This window comes from Eupeodes corollae, chromosome 2 (assembly GCF_945859685.1).
Source record: "Eupeodes corollae chromosome 2, idEupCoro1.1, whole genome shotgun sequence".
Classification (NCBI taxonomy): domain Eukaryota; kingdom Metazoa; phylum Arthropoda; class Insecta; order Diptera; family Syrphidae; genus Eupeodes; species Eupeodes corollae.
Window position 1 is genome coordinate 8,241,828 of NC_079148.1, and position 15,053 is coordinate 8,256,880.

General features: G+C 35.5%; 1 protein-coding gene across 4 annotated transcripts in view; it reads left to right on the plus strand.

The window, feature by feature from the left end:
• LOC129945480 (uncharacterized) overlaps positions 1 to 15,053 on the plus strand; it is a 225,656-nt gene that overhangs the window by 50,941 nt on the left and 159,662 nt on the right. For 2 of the 4 annotated variants that reach the window (XM_056055263.1, XM_056055260.1), the window contains exon 2: positions 12,512 to 12,534. The exons of 1 other annotated variant lie outside the window; for it this stretch is intronic. The gene's annotated coding sequence lies outside the window, so the exon portion shown is untranslated. The remainder of the gene's footprint in view (positions 1 to 12,511; positions 12,535 to 15,053) is intronic. One more of the 4 variants, XM_056055261.1, reaches the window with a different exon arrangement.

Genomic DNA, 15,053 nt, shown 5'->3' on the forward strand with positions numbered 1-15,053 from the left:
TTAAGGGAAGAGTTTTAAGAGTGCTTTCTTGAATAATAATGATTTTAAATTATGTTTTTCTATTTGTTAAAAATTCATTTAAATATGTTTTTCCGCTTTTTGTAGATGGAAAAAGAGTTTCCTTTTCTCATATAGAAGAAGACACATTTTAATATGTTTCGTTTGACACTAGAGGGTGTTGTTTTTAAAAGAAATATAGTAATTTAAGCTGGCAATACTTTTTTAACTGCCAGTCATTTTGACAGCTGTTAAGTGATTTTTATTTATTTGATTTGACATTTCAACATGAATAAAAATGACGTACTTGGAATGATGACAATCTTCAAGTTAATGTTGAACCAGATTGAATTTTCGGTGTCTTTTATTGAACGGTGGTCTTTTCGGTCAATATGTCTTTAAAAACGATGCTGGCCAGAACGTTAAGGTTCAACAGTGCTTAAACCAGTTCAACCAGTAGGAAGCAATACACTGCTTTAAACTCAATTAACCATAAAGCAGTATATACATGAGCGCGACCAACGAACGACGAATGAATTACAAAATGTGAGTTTGAAGACATATTTCCAAACAAATTCTGAAAATTCACGAAACAAATTGTAGTTGATACGAATTGTCAAATTTTATTCGCGTTCCACATTGTCTACACTCTCACTCGCACGTACTTAACCAAAAAAAATCACTCTTGTTTTGGTTTCGGTGGTGAATGAAATGTAGTCAAATGTTTCCTTTTACATCCAAAAATATGTGAAGAACTTTTCTGGATATTATTCCAGCAGTCTTATTAAGGAAACATAATATTCTCCTATAATATTCCGATTTGCTTTAAATGGATGCACATGAAATCTTTTCCTTATTTCCAATAAGTTTTTTTTTAAACAAATGAAGATTCGACCGCATTTTCTCAATCGTCAAAAACAAAACACAACAAAAAAAACAATTGTCAAAGTCAAACTTCATTTGCGACGAATTAAAAACTCACATGTCAAAGAAATGCCAAAATCGACGAATATTCGTTCATTCGTTGGTCGTGCTCTTGTGAATAGTGCTTAATAGACGTTTTACTTGGATTCGTTTAGTTTCGTTAACTTTTGATAAAGTTCTATTGAAATGAATCGAACTTAATGTTAATGTCAAATTTGAAACGCATTTCAACTCAATTTCAGGTTTACATGGAATTGTCATTTATTAAAAGTTTCTGAACAGATCTATTGAAATACACAATTGACAATTTTGTACATAATTTATTAAGTTTTTTGATAGAAATAAGTTATCTGTACAACAAAAAATATTGGTTTTGAAAGAATTCTTCAAAAAACCAAAACAATTCATCAGCACAATTTAACACAATAAAGTGTGTATCAATAAAATTGACAGTTAAAGTTTGACATTTGCTTAAATAACCAGAATCCATTATGATTACTTTTTGTTTAAACCATAACTTTTGAAAAATGTTCGTCAGATTTTGACATAAGCTGACTTAGGTCTAATATAGTTGGGCCTTCACAGTCAATGACAGCCAGGACTATTTTGTATGTCAATTTGAGGAGCCATTTGATGTGAAGCAGCTGTGTTTTCAACAAAATGGTGGCAGCGTAACATGTCAGAATTGATTTATTGATGGAAAAGTTAAGGTTACGGACCTATAAATTGGTCGTGCTCATGTGAATAGTGCTTAATAGACGTTTTACTTGGATTCGTTAAGTTTCGTTAACTTTTGACAAAGTTCCATTGAAATGAATCGAACTTAATGTTAATGTCAAATTTGAAACGTATTTCAACTCAATTTCAGTTTTACATGGAACTGTCTCTGTTTAAAAATTTCTGAACAAATCTATTGAAATATACAATTTTGTATACAATTTATTAAGTTTTGTGATAGAAAGAAGTTATCTGTACTACAAAAAATATCCTGTGTAAAATAAATATTGGTTTTGAAAGAATTCTTCAAAGAACCAAAACAAATCATCAGCACATTTTTACACAATAAAGTGTGTATCAATAAAATTGACAGTTAAAGTTTGACATTTGGTTAAATAACCAGAATCCATTATGATTACTTTTTGTTTAGACGATAACTATTGAAAAATGTTCGTTAGATTTTGACATAAGCTTACTAAGGCCTTAAAGGCCCAACTATAATAGGCATAAGCAAACATAAGCTTATGTCAAAAACCCAACGAAAACTCACTTAAGTTTGCGAAATTACTGCATAGCCATAATGCAATTTTTCTCACTTATCTACATGTCAGATGTTACTTATGCGGCGAGCGACTGGGATCGCTCTTGCTTAAGTGTGCTTAAGTTAACGAGACTGAGAAAAATTTAACGAAACGGAGTCGGACTCCATTATGTTCACTCGTATTGAGATTCTCTGTATTCGCACGTTTACTTATGCGCGCATATGCTAGCTTATGCCTATTATAGTTGGGCCTTTATAGATGGGCCTTTGCAGTCAATGACAGCCATGACGACTATCTATTTTGTTTGTCACTTTGAGGAGCCATTTTTTTCAACAAAATGGTGGCAGCGCAACATTTAAGAATTGATTTATTGAAGGAAAAGTTAAGGTTAAGAACCCATAAATTTGACTTAAAGATAAAGATAAATTTGACAGATATGCGAAGTCGCTAGTCTACAATTGTCATTTCAAAAAAAAAAATCGTCTTTGGTTTATTCCATTTCAAAGTCCTATAGTTCTAAAAAAAACACCCTTTAGAAGAAGACACGTTTATATATATTTCGTTTGAAACTATAAAATTTTAAATTACACCCCTTCTTTTTTCTTACATTTTTATTTCATTCGTTTTATGGTCACTTTCAAAAAGTTTTATGATGAGAAAAGTACACACAAAATTTTCTCTCTCTCGAGAAAAATATTGGTCGTTGGAAAATTGTCTTGTTTTTGAGAATGAGGCGAAAAGTGATGGAAGTAGGAGGGTGTTTTGTTTTTGACGTTTTTTTTCTAGGAAATTTTGAAATTAAAAATACAAGGTAAAGTTATTAGTTTGTTAACGCAACAGTTAGCCCACCTCCCACAAATTTGCAATCTTTTTCATTATAACTTTTAAATGTGTTTTGATGATTGAAATATTTCCTTTTCCGTTCAAAGAGCTTTAAATAATATTCATATTTTCTTAATGGTTCTTTGATGATTAATTTTCTAATTAAAAATTACGGGTTGTGGGTTCTTGCAGACATACAAATAATCCGATAAAATATTTTAGTAATGCATTGTGATGAAGAATTTGTTTTAATTTGACGATACGACAGATAATGAATATAGAATACAAATATTGACACCAATGACAGATAGCAAATGTCAAATTTGACAGTTTTACTATTTTAGAAATGTCAAATAATTACTTAAAATTCATTTTGTTATCGTTCAACGGATTTGTGTCAATAGATTGCTTAAACAAATAAAGGCCTTGTTAAATGTAAATGTGATGTGGTTACATGTAACAAGGCCTTTATTTATTTATCCATTTTGCATGTACACCAGACTTATTCAAAAAACTAAGCCCCTCCGCACATAAAGACAAATAACAACTGTCAATTATAAATGAAAACTTTCCAACTTCACTTTAAAGAATGAAAATGCTTTGATTATTTAACAGTTTATTATTTTGACAGATTAAAGCCGTGAGTGCAATAGGGGCCTAACTTCTTTTCAAATATCTTCGAATCTAGTTTTTTTACTTATATGACATAAGCAAACACTTTTAGTGCAAAAATTTGGGTTAGTTGTTACAGATTCATTTTCGGTTCATTCTTTATTTTGACAGTTCTTGAAACAAATAAATAAACTCAGAGGAAATCTAAATACCCTTTAAAGCACTTGACAGTTCAATTGTTCCTTGACAGTAGTTTCATTTCTAGCTGTCACTGTCAATACATACATTGCTTTGTTGGAAATGTTCGATTTTTTCCAATTTCGCGAAATGTTTTATTGAAATTTATGTAAAGTTTTGCAAAAGAACTGACACATTTCCCAATAATTATTTTTAGCACTTTCACTTCGCGGCACAGAAACAAAATTATAACCTGTGAAAATTTCGATTAATACAAATAATTATGTATTCTTTAAGTACGTAGTTATGTATAAATATTATGGAGATAAAATTAAATCGATTATTGTGTCTGTTGGATGGGAAGTGAATTTAAAAATGAACATCAAAAATTAAAATGAGATGCATTGCACATGGATGGACGGACATGTGTGCCTTACCTCCAGCAGCTTCACTTAATGAAAAATCAACAATAAAGCAACAACAAAAATTATTTAAAAGCAAATTATAAATAATAAAAGCTAATTGAAACGTATTAAAACCATACGATGAGGGCGTGTGTTTGTTGTATACGATGATACGATATATGATGCAACAAATGTGCTGTTTTCAAGGCCTCGAAAGAAGGAAATATTTGGAAATATTCAGGTCTATTAAAATTTGTTTATTTCGGTGTCAGTCAATGTCAAGTAGAAAAAGTACATATTTACATATCATAGTCATCTATTAACTTAACTACAATCAGCAGAAATAAATATGCATGACATAAATAAGATTGGACCATGAAAACTTCCTTGTGGTACTCCATTTTCGTTTTCGATTATTCCATATATTTTATTTCTTTTACTGTCCTTTTTCATATTTTACGACAGGTATAATAATTCAGGTTTAAATTCCTGAGATTCTATTTATGGAAAATAGTAGGGTTTGATCATACATAAGCATAGAGGGTCTTCCATCTTCTTTTTAGGAAGCCACTCAAAAAATACATTTTATATGACATTTTATCCCCCAACACTCAAATGCATTAAAATCAATCATCGTTTACAGCAAATAAAAATCCCTTAAGCGTTCAGACATTAGAATTTGTATAACAAATTTAACAACCTCAGTTGAGTACACAACGACGAGCAGGAGATGAACTGCTAACAACGAAAATAAAGCATCAAGTTTTGCTATAAAAATACCATCAGTCAGTAAAAAAAAACACTTTCCAGTTTAAAGTCATAAATCGAAACAACACACTGTCAAACCGAGCAAACGACCGACCGACCGATGACAATTCCAAAGCAACGACGACAACGCCATCCACCGCCTTTAAAATCCACCAAAAACACACACACTGCCATACCGACATCATAAGCATTAAGCAAAGCAATCCCAATCCCAATCCCAATTCCAAAAGCAGTCTCATGAATTTCTACTAAGCGCAATTGTTTCCAAATGTGCACACATATATTTTATGCGCCCCATAAACAGCGCCCGGAGTTTTCCCAATGTCGTCAGGCTAACCGCTGCTTGTCCCATTTATGGTAGCCGCATAAATCAAGCGAGCTGACAATTTTATTGTGGAAAATGTTTCCGGATTCTGGAACAGCCCGATTTGTTTGTTTTAAAAAAATTTTATGTGCAACACGAAAATGGAAAACCCAACAACCTCAGAACCATCCTCTTCTGGATTTTTAAGACCACCTTTAACATCGACCTCTCCACAATAATCTCCACCTCCAAAAATGTGAACATACCCTTGCTGCTGTGTATATACGAGTAGCTGTCATTCCATCAATGGCACTCGAAATTCAAAACTTTATCTTTTCTCTGTTTCAAAAAACATAAAGAAACAGAAAAAAAACAAAAGAAGTGAAAACTTTCGAATTAACCCGAAAACGAGTTCGCCTCCTGAATGAGGAACGTCAATAAACACAAATTCCTGATACCATCTGGCCTGGCTTGAGTTAAAGAACAAGAAGAAGCAGACGGATAAGTTTTTAGCTGATGTGCTGCTTCTTTTGCAAAGTTTATACAAGAACTTTGTGGGATTGTTTTGAAAGGATCATCGAGGATACTTTTGGTTCTTTGTGGGGTTAGTTTTTGGAATAAGGAATTGTGGGCGGTACGGATTGTTTTAATACTTATAAGATGAGTATATGCACACGTAGGTATAAATTATACTTACATGGCAGCTTTTTGTGCAACCTTTATGTAGACTTTTGTGAGCCTTTAATTAAAGAGCTTAAAATACGGTTAGCCGCATTTTTGGCCCCCACAATGCATTCAAAATGATACCAATTTGCACCATCATTGCAGCATCCTGTTCCTGTCTTTGGGAGTTGTTGGAAATGGCAACGGAAACGAAGACGGGACGGCCATTGTAATTGCATTATATACGAAATGAAAACTCTACAAACATAGGTGAGGTGGCAAAAATGTGTAGAAGAAGAAGAAATAACGGTAGAAATAAGGCAAAGTTGGATAAAATGGATTACTTTTAGGTTCAAAAGTACACATACATTCCTCTTTTTTTTTATTTTCTCGTATATGCATAAAACTTAAACCAGAGATGAAGTTTTGAAAGTTCCTTGAATCTAGTTTAGATGGAGAAGGAATGGATTCAAAAGTTCAGTTCAGTTTTATTGTTCAAATTCATCTATCCGTTAAACTGGGTTATTATTCCGGACAAGGCAGTGTACGTATTCTTAGTTGTTTCTAAGTTTTGGAGGGATTTATTTTTATTTCAAGGAATTACTAGAAATTATCGGCTTGAAAGTAAATTTAAATTTAAGTTTTAATCTTCTGCATTTTAATATTTGAGTTTAGAACATTTCTGCCCATTAACTATTTGCTTCTATTTTTTTGTGACACTTTTACATTGTTTAGTTATTTTCGTCAGGTTTTCATGTATTCTTAACAAATTCTAAAACAAATTTAGTTATTTGCTGTTTCAGTGTTTTTAAAATTGAACATTTTGTACAATAGAATGTCTCCACTCTTTTTCTTAAAAAAAGGAAATCGTGTAAAACCCTTATTTTCTCACCTGCTGCTGACATTTCATATTAATTGTTAACTGTCAATATAGTTTCAAACATTTATGCGGTATTCGCATTTCAATCTCTTAAGGTTCTGTATAGCAGGAGTGTGTGCACTACTAAATTATTTGTAGTGTCACTACGTCACGTACATTTAAAATAACGCAAGTGTGCACAGCACTTAAATGTCAGTATAATAAAATGTGACATTTTCTAATCAACAGTCAAATGAAGCATTGATTCACCTCAAACTTTAAAAATAAAAATGAGAAAATTGCTAGACATTAATAATAAAGTGCGTCTAAGTAATTTGCTTTTTACGGAAACTCATAAACTGTCAAACTTTGTAAAGTGTTACTTAATTTATGATGAAACAATTGACTTTTATTTTATTTAGTTTTTTATGAATGGTGTTTACCATTGGTAAGACAAATTAATTCAAATAAACTGCGGTATTTGATTTGACGTTACTTTGGGAAAATAAATTGAATTATTTTTGATTTGAAATAAAATGTTTTAATCTCTTTTTCGAAATATTCTTATTTTTCTACAGGCATTAAAAAGCTTGATGGTTGTCATTCACCTTTTTCACTCTCAAATGATTTTCTATTGGTAAAAATAAATCAAATTATAATTAACATAAATAAATGAGAGCACCGATTTTTGTTTACTTTGACGTATTTTTGGGCGAAATAAATTGATTTTTTTAAATGTTTACATTTAAATTCTTCAAGAGCTAACCTTACTGAAAAACCAATAATACGTTTTTAATTTGACAGTTTTAATAATTCGGTATTTGTTGTTTTGATTTTCTTGTATGACATTATATTAAAATAATGGAATCAGTTTCAGAGGAAACTCTCAAGTTTTCCAACTCTAGAGTTTACAAAAACTTGAATATCAACTTGAGAGTTGAAATTCGAAACCGGTAAATAAAATCGTAGTCATTTTATTTTTCCAGCCCGACCCGTGGAAAATGTTTGTATTGCCTTATTTTAAAATATGTATTTGTATCTAAATCGAGAATAATTTTTGACAGAAGTAGCATCGAAATTAATTGTGTCAGAACTCAGTTTGCTCTTTCAATTTCAATAAAAGTTTTGTAATTGTTGAGGATCAAGCAATGCAACCATCAATAATTTCTAGCGCATTCGTTAACTTTGCCCATTTTAGTTTTTAAACGAACAGAATTATACTATTTAAAACGAATGACGTCAAAGCTGAAGTTGAAGGTTTGTTCAGATCTGCGTTACCCGTTATGTTTAATTGCAGCTTTACAAAATTGCTGAATTCTAATTGTAGTACTAGTAGCGTGATGGTTAGTGCGTTGGACTGATCTGCCGAGGTCTGAGAACCGCCGTTTCATGCGGTCAATGACGATTCCTTGGCAAATGCCGATCAAACGGCACCAAGTCCCGTGTTAGTGATGAAGGTTGAGCTTCAGCTCGTCTTCAATTCAATAAAAAACAAAAAGTCAGCAGGCGTCGATGGTATATCTAACGTTGTACTAAGACATTTACCGATGGAAGCAATTGACATTTACACCACGCTCTTCAATAATGCACTGAATAATGCATATTATCCAGTGCATTGGAAGACCGCCGCGGTTCACCCTCTCCCGAAAAAGGGAAAGGACAACTCCAACCCGTCAAATCTTCGGTCGATAAGTCTTCTTCCGATCATCCGCAAAGTCTTCGAAAAGATCATTAATAGGGCTCTGACCAAGTGGGCTGCGGACAACAAAATTATTCCGGATAAACAGTTCGGGTTCAAGGCGGGTCATGACACAATTCATGCTGCGTCTAAACTCGTTTCTGATATCCAATGAAATAAATCAAAACAACAATGCACAGGTGCTGTTCTGGTTGATTTGGAAAAGGCCTTTGACACCGTATGGTTAGAGGGTTTTACCTAAAACTGAGCAGGCTTGGCATAAGCAAGCCATTGTTGTATATACTTTATGATATGCTTAACGGTAGAAAGTTTGTTGTCAAAAGTGGCAATGTAACTTCTACCACAACATTCTCAATTAGAAATGGTCTTCAACAGGGAGCGGTGAATTCGCCGATTCTCTTCAGCATTTACACCAGCGATCTGATAGGTAGTCTTACAAAGCCAATTGCGTACGCCGACGATCTAATTGCGTACAAATCGGCCCGAAAATTTGAGGTTATCAAAATTCTCTTGCAGCGTGATTTCGACAAGATTCAGCGATATTGCGACGACTGGAAACTGAAAATAAATGTCCAGATGTCGGAGACAATCCTCTTCCGGACTCCGTTGGCTAGGGCCACGAGGGATACGTGCAAGAATTGGCGCAAGATGATCATCGTTGATCTTCTCGGGCAGCCATTTGCGAGCAAAAGTGTAGTGAAGTACCTCGGTATCTGGTTAGATCAGTATTTATATTTCGACAGACATATAAATGCTGCTCTGACCAGGGCCAGAGGAGCCTTTGCTCTGACGAAACGGCTGTTTCTTAGCAGTCGGCTTGACCCCAGAGTGAAGGTAATTTGTTACATGGCCCTCATACGGCCAATGATCGTTTATGGTTGTCCTGTTGCCCCTTCCCAGATGGAGAAGTTTCGGGTGTTCGAGCGGCAGTGTTTACGATGCTGTACCGGCTTATATCGGACAGCCGGATCTTCTTATGTGCATTACTTTTTCAACGAGGTCGTATACAACGGGGCTCGAATCAACAGAATTGACAATTTCGTGATAAAACTCGTTCGAGGTCACATTGCAAGAGCTATGTCGTCGACCAACAATTTAATTTTCGGGGCGTTCTATCCGAACGACGAGTATTTTGAGAGTGCACGCTTGAGCGGCTTCATTCCATCAGAGGCATTCCTCTTTTTAGACAAATGCGTTCTGATACAGGATAGATTGGCAGTTCCGTTAATCTACCACGTAAGGCGAAGAACCGTGGATAGGCGACTGCTCTACAATCGGGACGTAATGGCACAAGGCAGAGCAGAGCTCTTTCGGTTCAGTAGGGCTGTGTCCGAACGGGACCGAACTGATAGGGTGAAGCAGGAGAACCAGTTTTGGTAGCTTGAATCGGTACTTGATAGTGGGTAGTCGGGATGGGGTTTTAAGCCTTAACCGACTTACATACTTCTTTTATAGTTTAAGGGTTGAGTTTTAAGTAGAATAGGCATGGTGGCACAAAAAAAATAATTAAAAATTAAACAAAAACTAACAAATTAAAAGAAAAAAAACATGTAATATAAAAAAAATTAAAAAAAAAAAAACGTACAAACTTCCTGTCATCTATTAAGAATGGAAACAGATCTTTTTACTATTGAAATTGAATCTTAAAAGTCAAATCAAAATTTTGTAGTTCTGTGTGCCGGTGACTTTAATTGACAGCTAAGTCGAAATCAACTTTGAGCCATGTTCCATTGACCAAATAATTTTGTATAAATAAAATCTACATTTATTAATGAAAAAGTAAAAACATTTAGCTGTCGCTTTTTGTCATTTCTAAAAGAAGTAGTAAATACAAAGGGAAAACATAAAGCTGTCATTTTGTTGTCAATTTCATATAAAAAGTGACAGATATAAACTCTAACTAACTAACTAAAGTAAATAAACAGATCTTTTGAAGTGAAATCTTAAAAGTCAAACATTGTTCAAATATTTAAACAGAATTCTAATAATGTTGACACATAGGTGCCTAAACAATTTGATTTAAGGAATTACTGACTAAATGCATTAAAACTGCACAATTCTCTAATTTCCAGCGCGCCTGGTAGACTGTATATAATAATGTCCTTTTCCCAAGTTGGCTCTTACTTATATTCTATGGGGAGATTATTCATAATATCGATCGACCAACCAACGAACGTTGGACAGCCTTTAAGGTCTCTTAGGTAGCTAGGTCTATGAATGACTATACTATTCGCTGTATAGAGAGGCCCACTAAATGTTGATGCTCTCACTCCCTTAAAAGTCATCTTTTCACTATACACACACCACATCTCCCACATCTCCCACCTCTTCCCAAAGCTTCTCCCTCTCCAAAAACGTTATCCTGATGCATGTAGGCTTGTAGGCCGTCAGAATCAGAATCAGTTGGCAAAAGGTGTAATGGATTTATTGTGCAAGGACGAAGGCAAATTACACTATACGAGCAGAATGATGTAGCTAGTCCTTGAAGCAAGGAATACAAAAGAGCACACACACGGCCAGGACAGGTAGATATTCGTATATAAGGAATAGAGCAAGGTTATGCATCTCGTTGCATATCAGGAAGTATATAATGGCTTTGGCTTTTGCGAAGAACAACAAACTAAATGAACAGCGACACCGCCACCAACAAATTTTGACATTTTCAAGTTTAATTTAAAAGTGATTACAAAAATAGAAAGAGACAGAGATAAGGAATGAACGTGGTCGCTGTCACTGTCAAAAGATATACGAAATATCAAAGGAAGTCGGCTTTAAATTGGGCAAAGACCAAGGAATCTACATTTTTTCATACCTGTCCAAGTCCACGGGGATTGCGAGTTGATATGGAAGGCCTCCCTGAGATTGATCCCATTTCGTCTCTCTCGTTCTAAAGCAACATCCTTCTCGTTCTAATGTCACTCGTATAATCGTAATGATGCGATGGAGAGGTTCTCATTTATGATTTGTTTTGTTGACGACGACGATGACGACGACGACAACGACGCCGCCGTTAGTCGTCATCTTCTTGGTCGTTGTCATTGTAGCCTTTTAGGCTTTTTTTCTTATCGTTGGAAGTGGATTTCTAGGTCTAGGAGAACGACAAAAGTGACTGCCAGCGATTTTTTTCTTTCGTTGAATACCTAAAAGTGCACTGGGACTGGGAGTGATTATAAATAATGCTGTTCGGCTATACGTTTCTTTTTATTTTGTAGATGAAAATGGGAGACTTGTGGGCGGGGCATTGGGGGCTGGTTGGTCATGAATCAGAATAATAATAAGCATTTTTTTTGTTTTTTGGAATTCTTGTGAGCCTAGGACTTTGTAAAGTTGCTTGTGCTGCTGCTGCTGATGTTGACGCAATTTGGTGCAGTCATATATCAATGCCTTGTCTATTCTCCTGCCTCCCGCCTTCTGCTGAAGGCATAGATGACAGGATTTTTTTTAAGGAAAGGATAAAATAAGAGGATTTGGAGAATTTGAGGGAGAATATTGTCGGTAATTGTGAGAAATGATCTTAGCATTTTGACTTCTAGGTACACTCGTGAGTGGGAATGATGAAAATAATGCTTGTTGTGTATCATAGTTTGTGACTTGCGAGTATGACCCGATTTTGAAAGAGTGAAACGGTGTCAAAATGAGGGACAATTTAAAACAGAAGAAGTGGAAAAACAACATTAAGGACGAGATTAATGCACTTAAAGTCTTATTATTCTCTTTTTTTGTTGTTTTAATTCTTACAAGAGCTTTAAATGAAGTTGTTGGTGGTTGTAAGTAAATAGGCAGCGCAGAGGTTGGATTTTGAATTCTTAGAAAACGAGGTTTGGTAAATTTACTTGAAGAACAAAATCTTAGATTACTTCGTAACAAGTTGGATAGGTTCCAATATATATTTTCTGAATATAAACGAAGTAAGTCAAATTTGTTTTAGCAAATTACTTTTCTATTCCATGCTCTTAAATCAAATAAAAATATTTGATTTGTTTATCGACTTATTAAAGAATTTCTTTTCTTGTTTATTTTCAGATATAGAATCTTTGAATAAAAAGGTAAGAGCCCAAACTTCACAAGAAAATATATTAAAAGTTCAATTTCTTCTATTTTTTAAAACTGTTGATGGATTTCCACCCTCAATAAATTCTTTAAACTCAAAGTACTTTTTTATGCGTTAAGAACATTAATATGCTTACATATTAACAAAAGGGCTACAGTCCTGTTGGAACTAAGGCCTCACCTAACAAACTTCTCCATCTAGCTCGGCCTTTAGCTAGATGTCTCCAGTTACACGCTCCAATTTGGGAGAGGTCACTTTCTACTTGTGCGCTCCACCTGATCCGCAGGTGTGGATTCGAAGACTTTCCGGTCCGGAGCATGCGGTCTATGTGACGCAGCCATCTTATTCTTTGGAATTTTACCCTTCTGGCTATGTCTTAGTTGCTGTACAGCCCGTACAGTTCATCGTTCCATCTTCTCCTCCATTCCCTTTCGATGCATACGGGACCGTAGATCACCAAAGAACTTTTCTCTTGAAACGACCCAAAGTGCTTTTATCCGTTTTTGTCATTGTCCATGCTTCTGTACCGTATAAAAGGACGGGGATGATGAGGGCCTTATATAGCGACACTTTGGTCCCTCGAGAGAGGGTTTTGCTACTCAATTGTTTCTTAGCCCAAAGAAACAGCGGTTAGCAAGAGTTATTCTTTGTTTGATCTCGAACTGGTGTTGTTTTGTGCATTCATAAACGAACTCCTTAACTACCGCAAAGTTACGTTTGTCTATGGTAACGTTTTGACCGAGACGTCAGTGTTGAAAGTCCTTTCTCGATTACAGAATGTACTTTGTTTTGCCTCATTTTTGTCGGCTCTGCCTCAATACTCACAAAAGCCCCATTGACATCACGCTGAGTTCTTCTGATTATGCCAATTTTATCAGCATATACTAGTAATTGGGAGACTTTTGAAAGATAGTGCCTCTTCTGTTGACGTGTGAGCTCTGTACTATTCTTTCAAGCACGATGTTAAAAAAATCACATGACAGCGCATCACCTTTTCAAAAAGTTTTTTTGTGATCCAAAGGTTCTGTTAAGTTGTTTCCAGCCTTTATGGAGCAGCGTGAATTCTCCATGGTCATCCTCAACAAACGGATGAGTTTGGCAGGGATGCCAAAACTAGACATTGGCGCAGTTTAAAGGGTCTCCTTTTTCCAGGATCGAGCAAACAATACTGAGGTTTCATTACAGTATAGTTGGTGCATGCTCCTTATCAACTTATCTCAAACTTCTTGAAAGAGCTCAGCATTCAAGCCATCTGCTTTGTTAGACTTCAGCTTAGATATGGCAATCTTTACTTCGTCTCAGTCGGGAAGACGGGATTGTTGGCTTTCGTCGTCTATATTGAATGGATCATCCTGCCTGACAGCTGAATTCGGTTAGTCTTCGCCGTCATCAGTGGTCCTGCCATATCCTTAGCATTGACTGCGGTTTCAATATGATGTTTCCACTGTCGTCTTTGCCGGCTTCGATTCTAGGTTTATGTACCTATGAATTCCGTTTCACCTGTTCACAAATCTTTCAATCTTCATTCTTGCTTTTAAACCTCTCAATATCTTCGACGCCTCTCATGCTCTCTCTCTTTCTCCTTCTGAGAAGTCGGTGTTTCTCTCTCCCCTTTTGCTCATAGAGCTCATAAGCAGCTTTAATCCTTCTTTGTAGTACCGCTTTGCATGGCTGTTGTTTGGCTGCATTTGCCCCTCGACATTCCTTATCAAACCAGGGGTTCCATGTTGGTGGCTGCTTGAAACTTAGCACATCAGAGGCGTCTTCTCTGATTGCATTGTTTTGGTTGCAGAGAACGTCGATAGAGGTTACTGTAACTCTGTCGGAGAAGGATTTGGCGATCTCTTGCAACTGAAGCCGTTTGACGTTGAATCCTCTTCCGGCATCTCTCTGTTTTTCCTTGGGTCTGGATATCCGAGGCTCCAACGAAATAGTGGTCCTAGTGGATGTTAGCTCCTTGGAAAGTTCAGATATCGATGATCCTGGAAGCGTGCGTAGCGTCGATCGCTTTATAGTCAATCTGGTTGACGGTAGATTTCCATCAGTCCTATTCTACAGGTCTCTTCCCGAGTGGATGGAAAACTGCATTTGTCCAGCCTGTCCCTAAAAAAGGCGAATCCTACTCCCCCTCAAACTATCGTCCAATACCTTCTTTCTCAGGTCATGGAAACGCTGATTAATTTTCAGCTTTCGTAGCAAAAGGTCCATTGGTGACTCATGGTCTATCTCACCGAACAGTGGAACAAATCTCTACATCGTTTTGGAGAAAGTAAGATTATTGCACTTGATATTTCAAAAGCATTTGATAGGGTTTGGCATTAGGCTCTCTTATCGAAAATGCGTGCTTTTGGTATTCATCAATCTCTTCTTCGTTGGATTAGAAATTACCTTTTTAACCGTTCAATACAAGTTGTTTTGGATGGTTACAAGTCTGAAATTCATAAAATAAATGGTGGTATTCCCAAGGGCTCCGTTTTGTCTCTCTTTCTTATATTCATAAAAGATCCCTTGTCT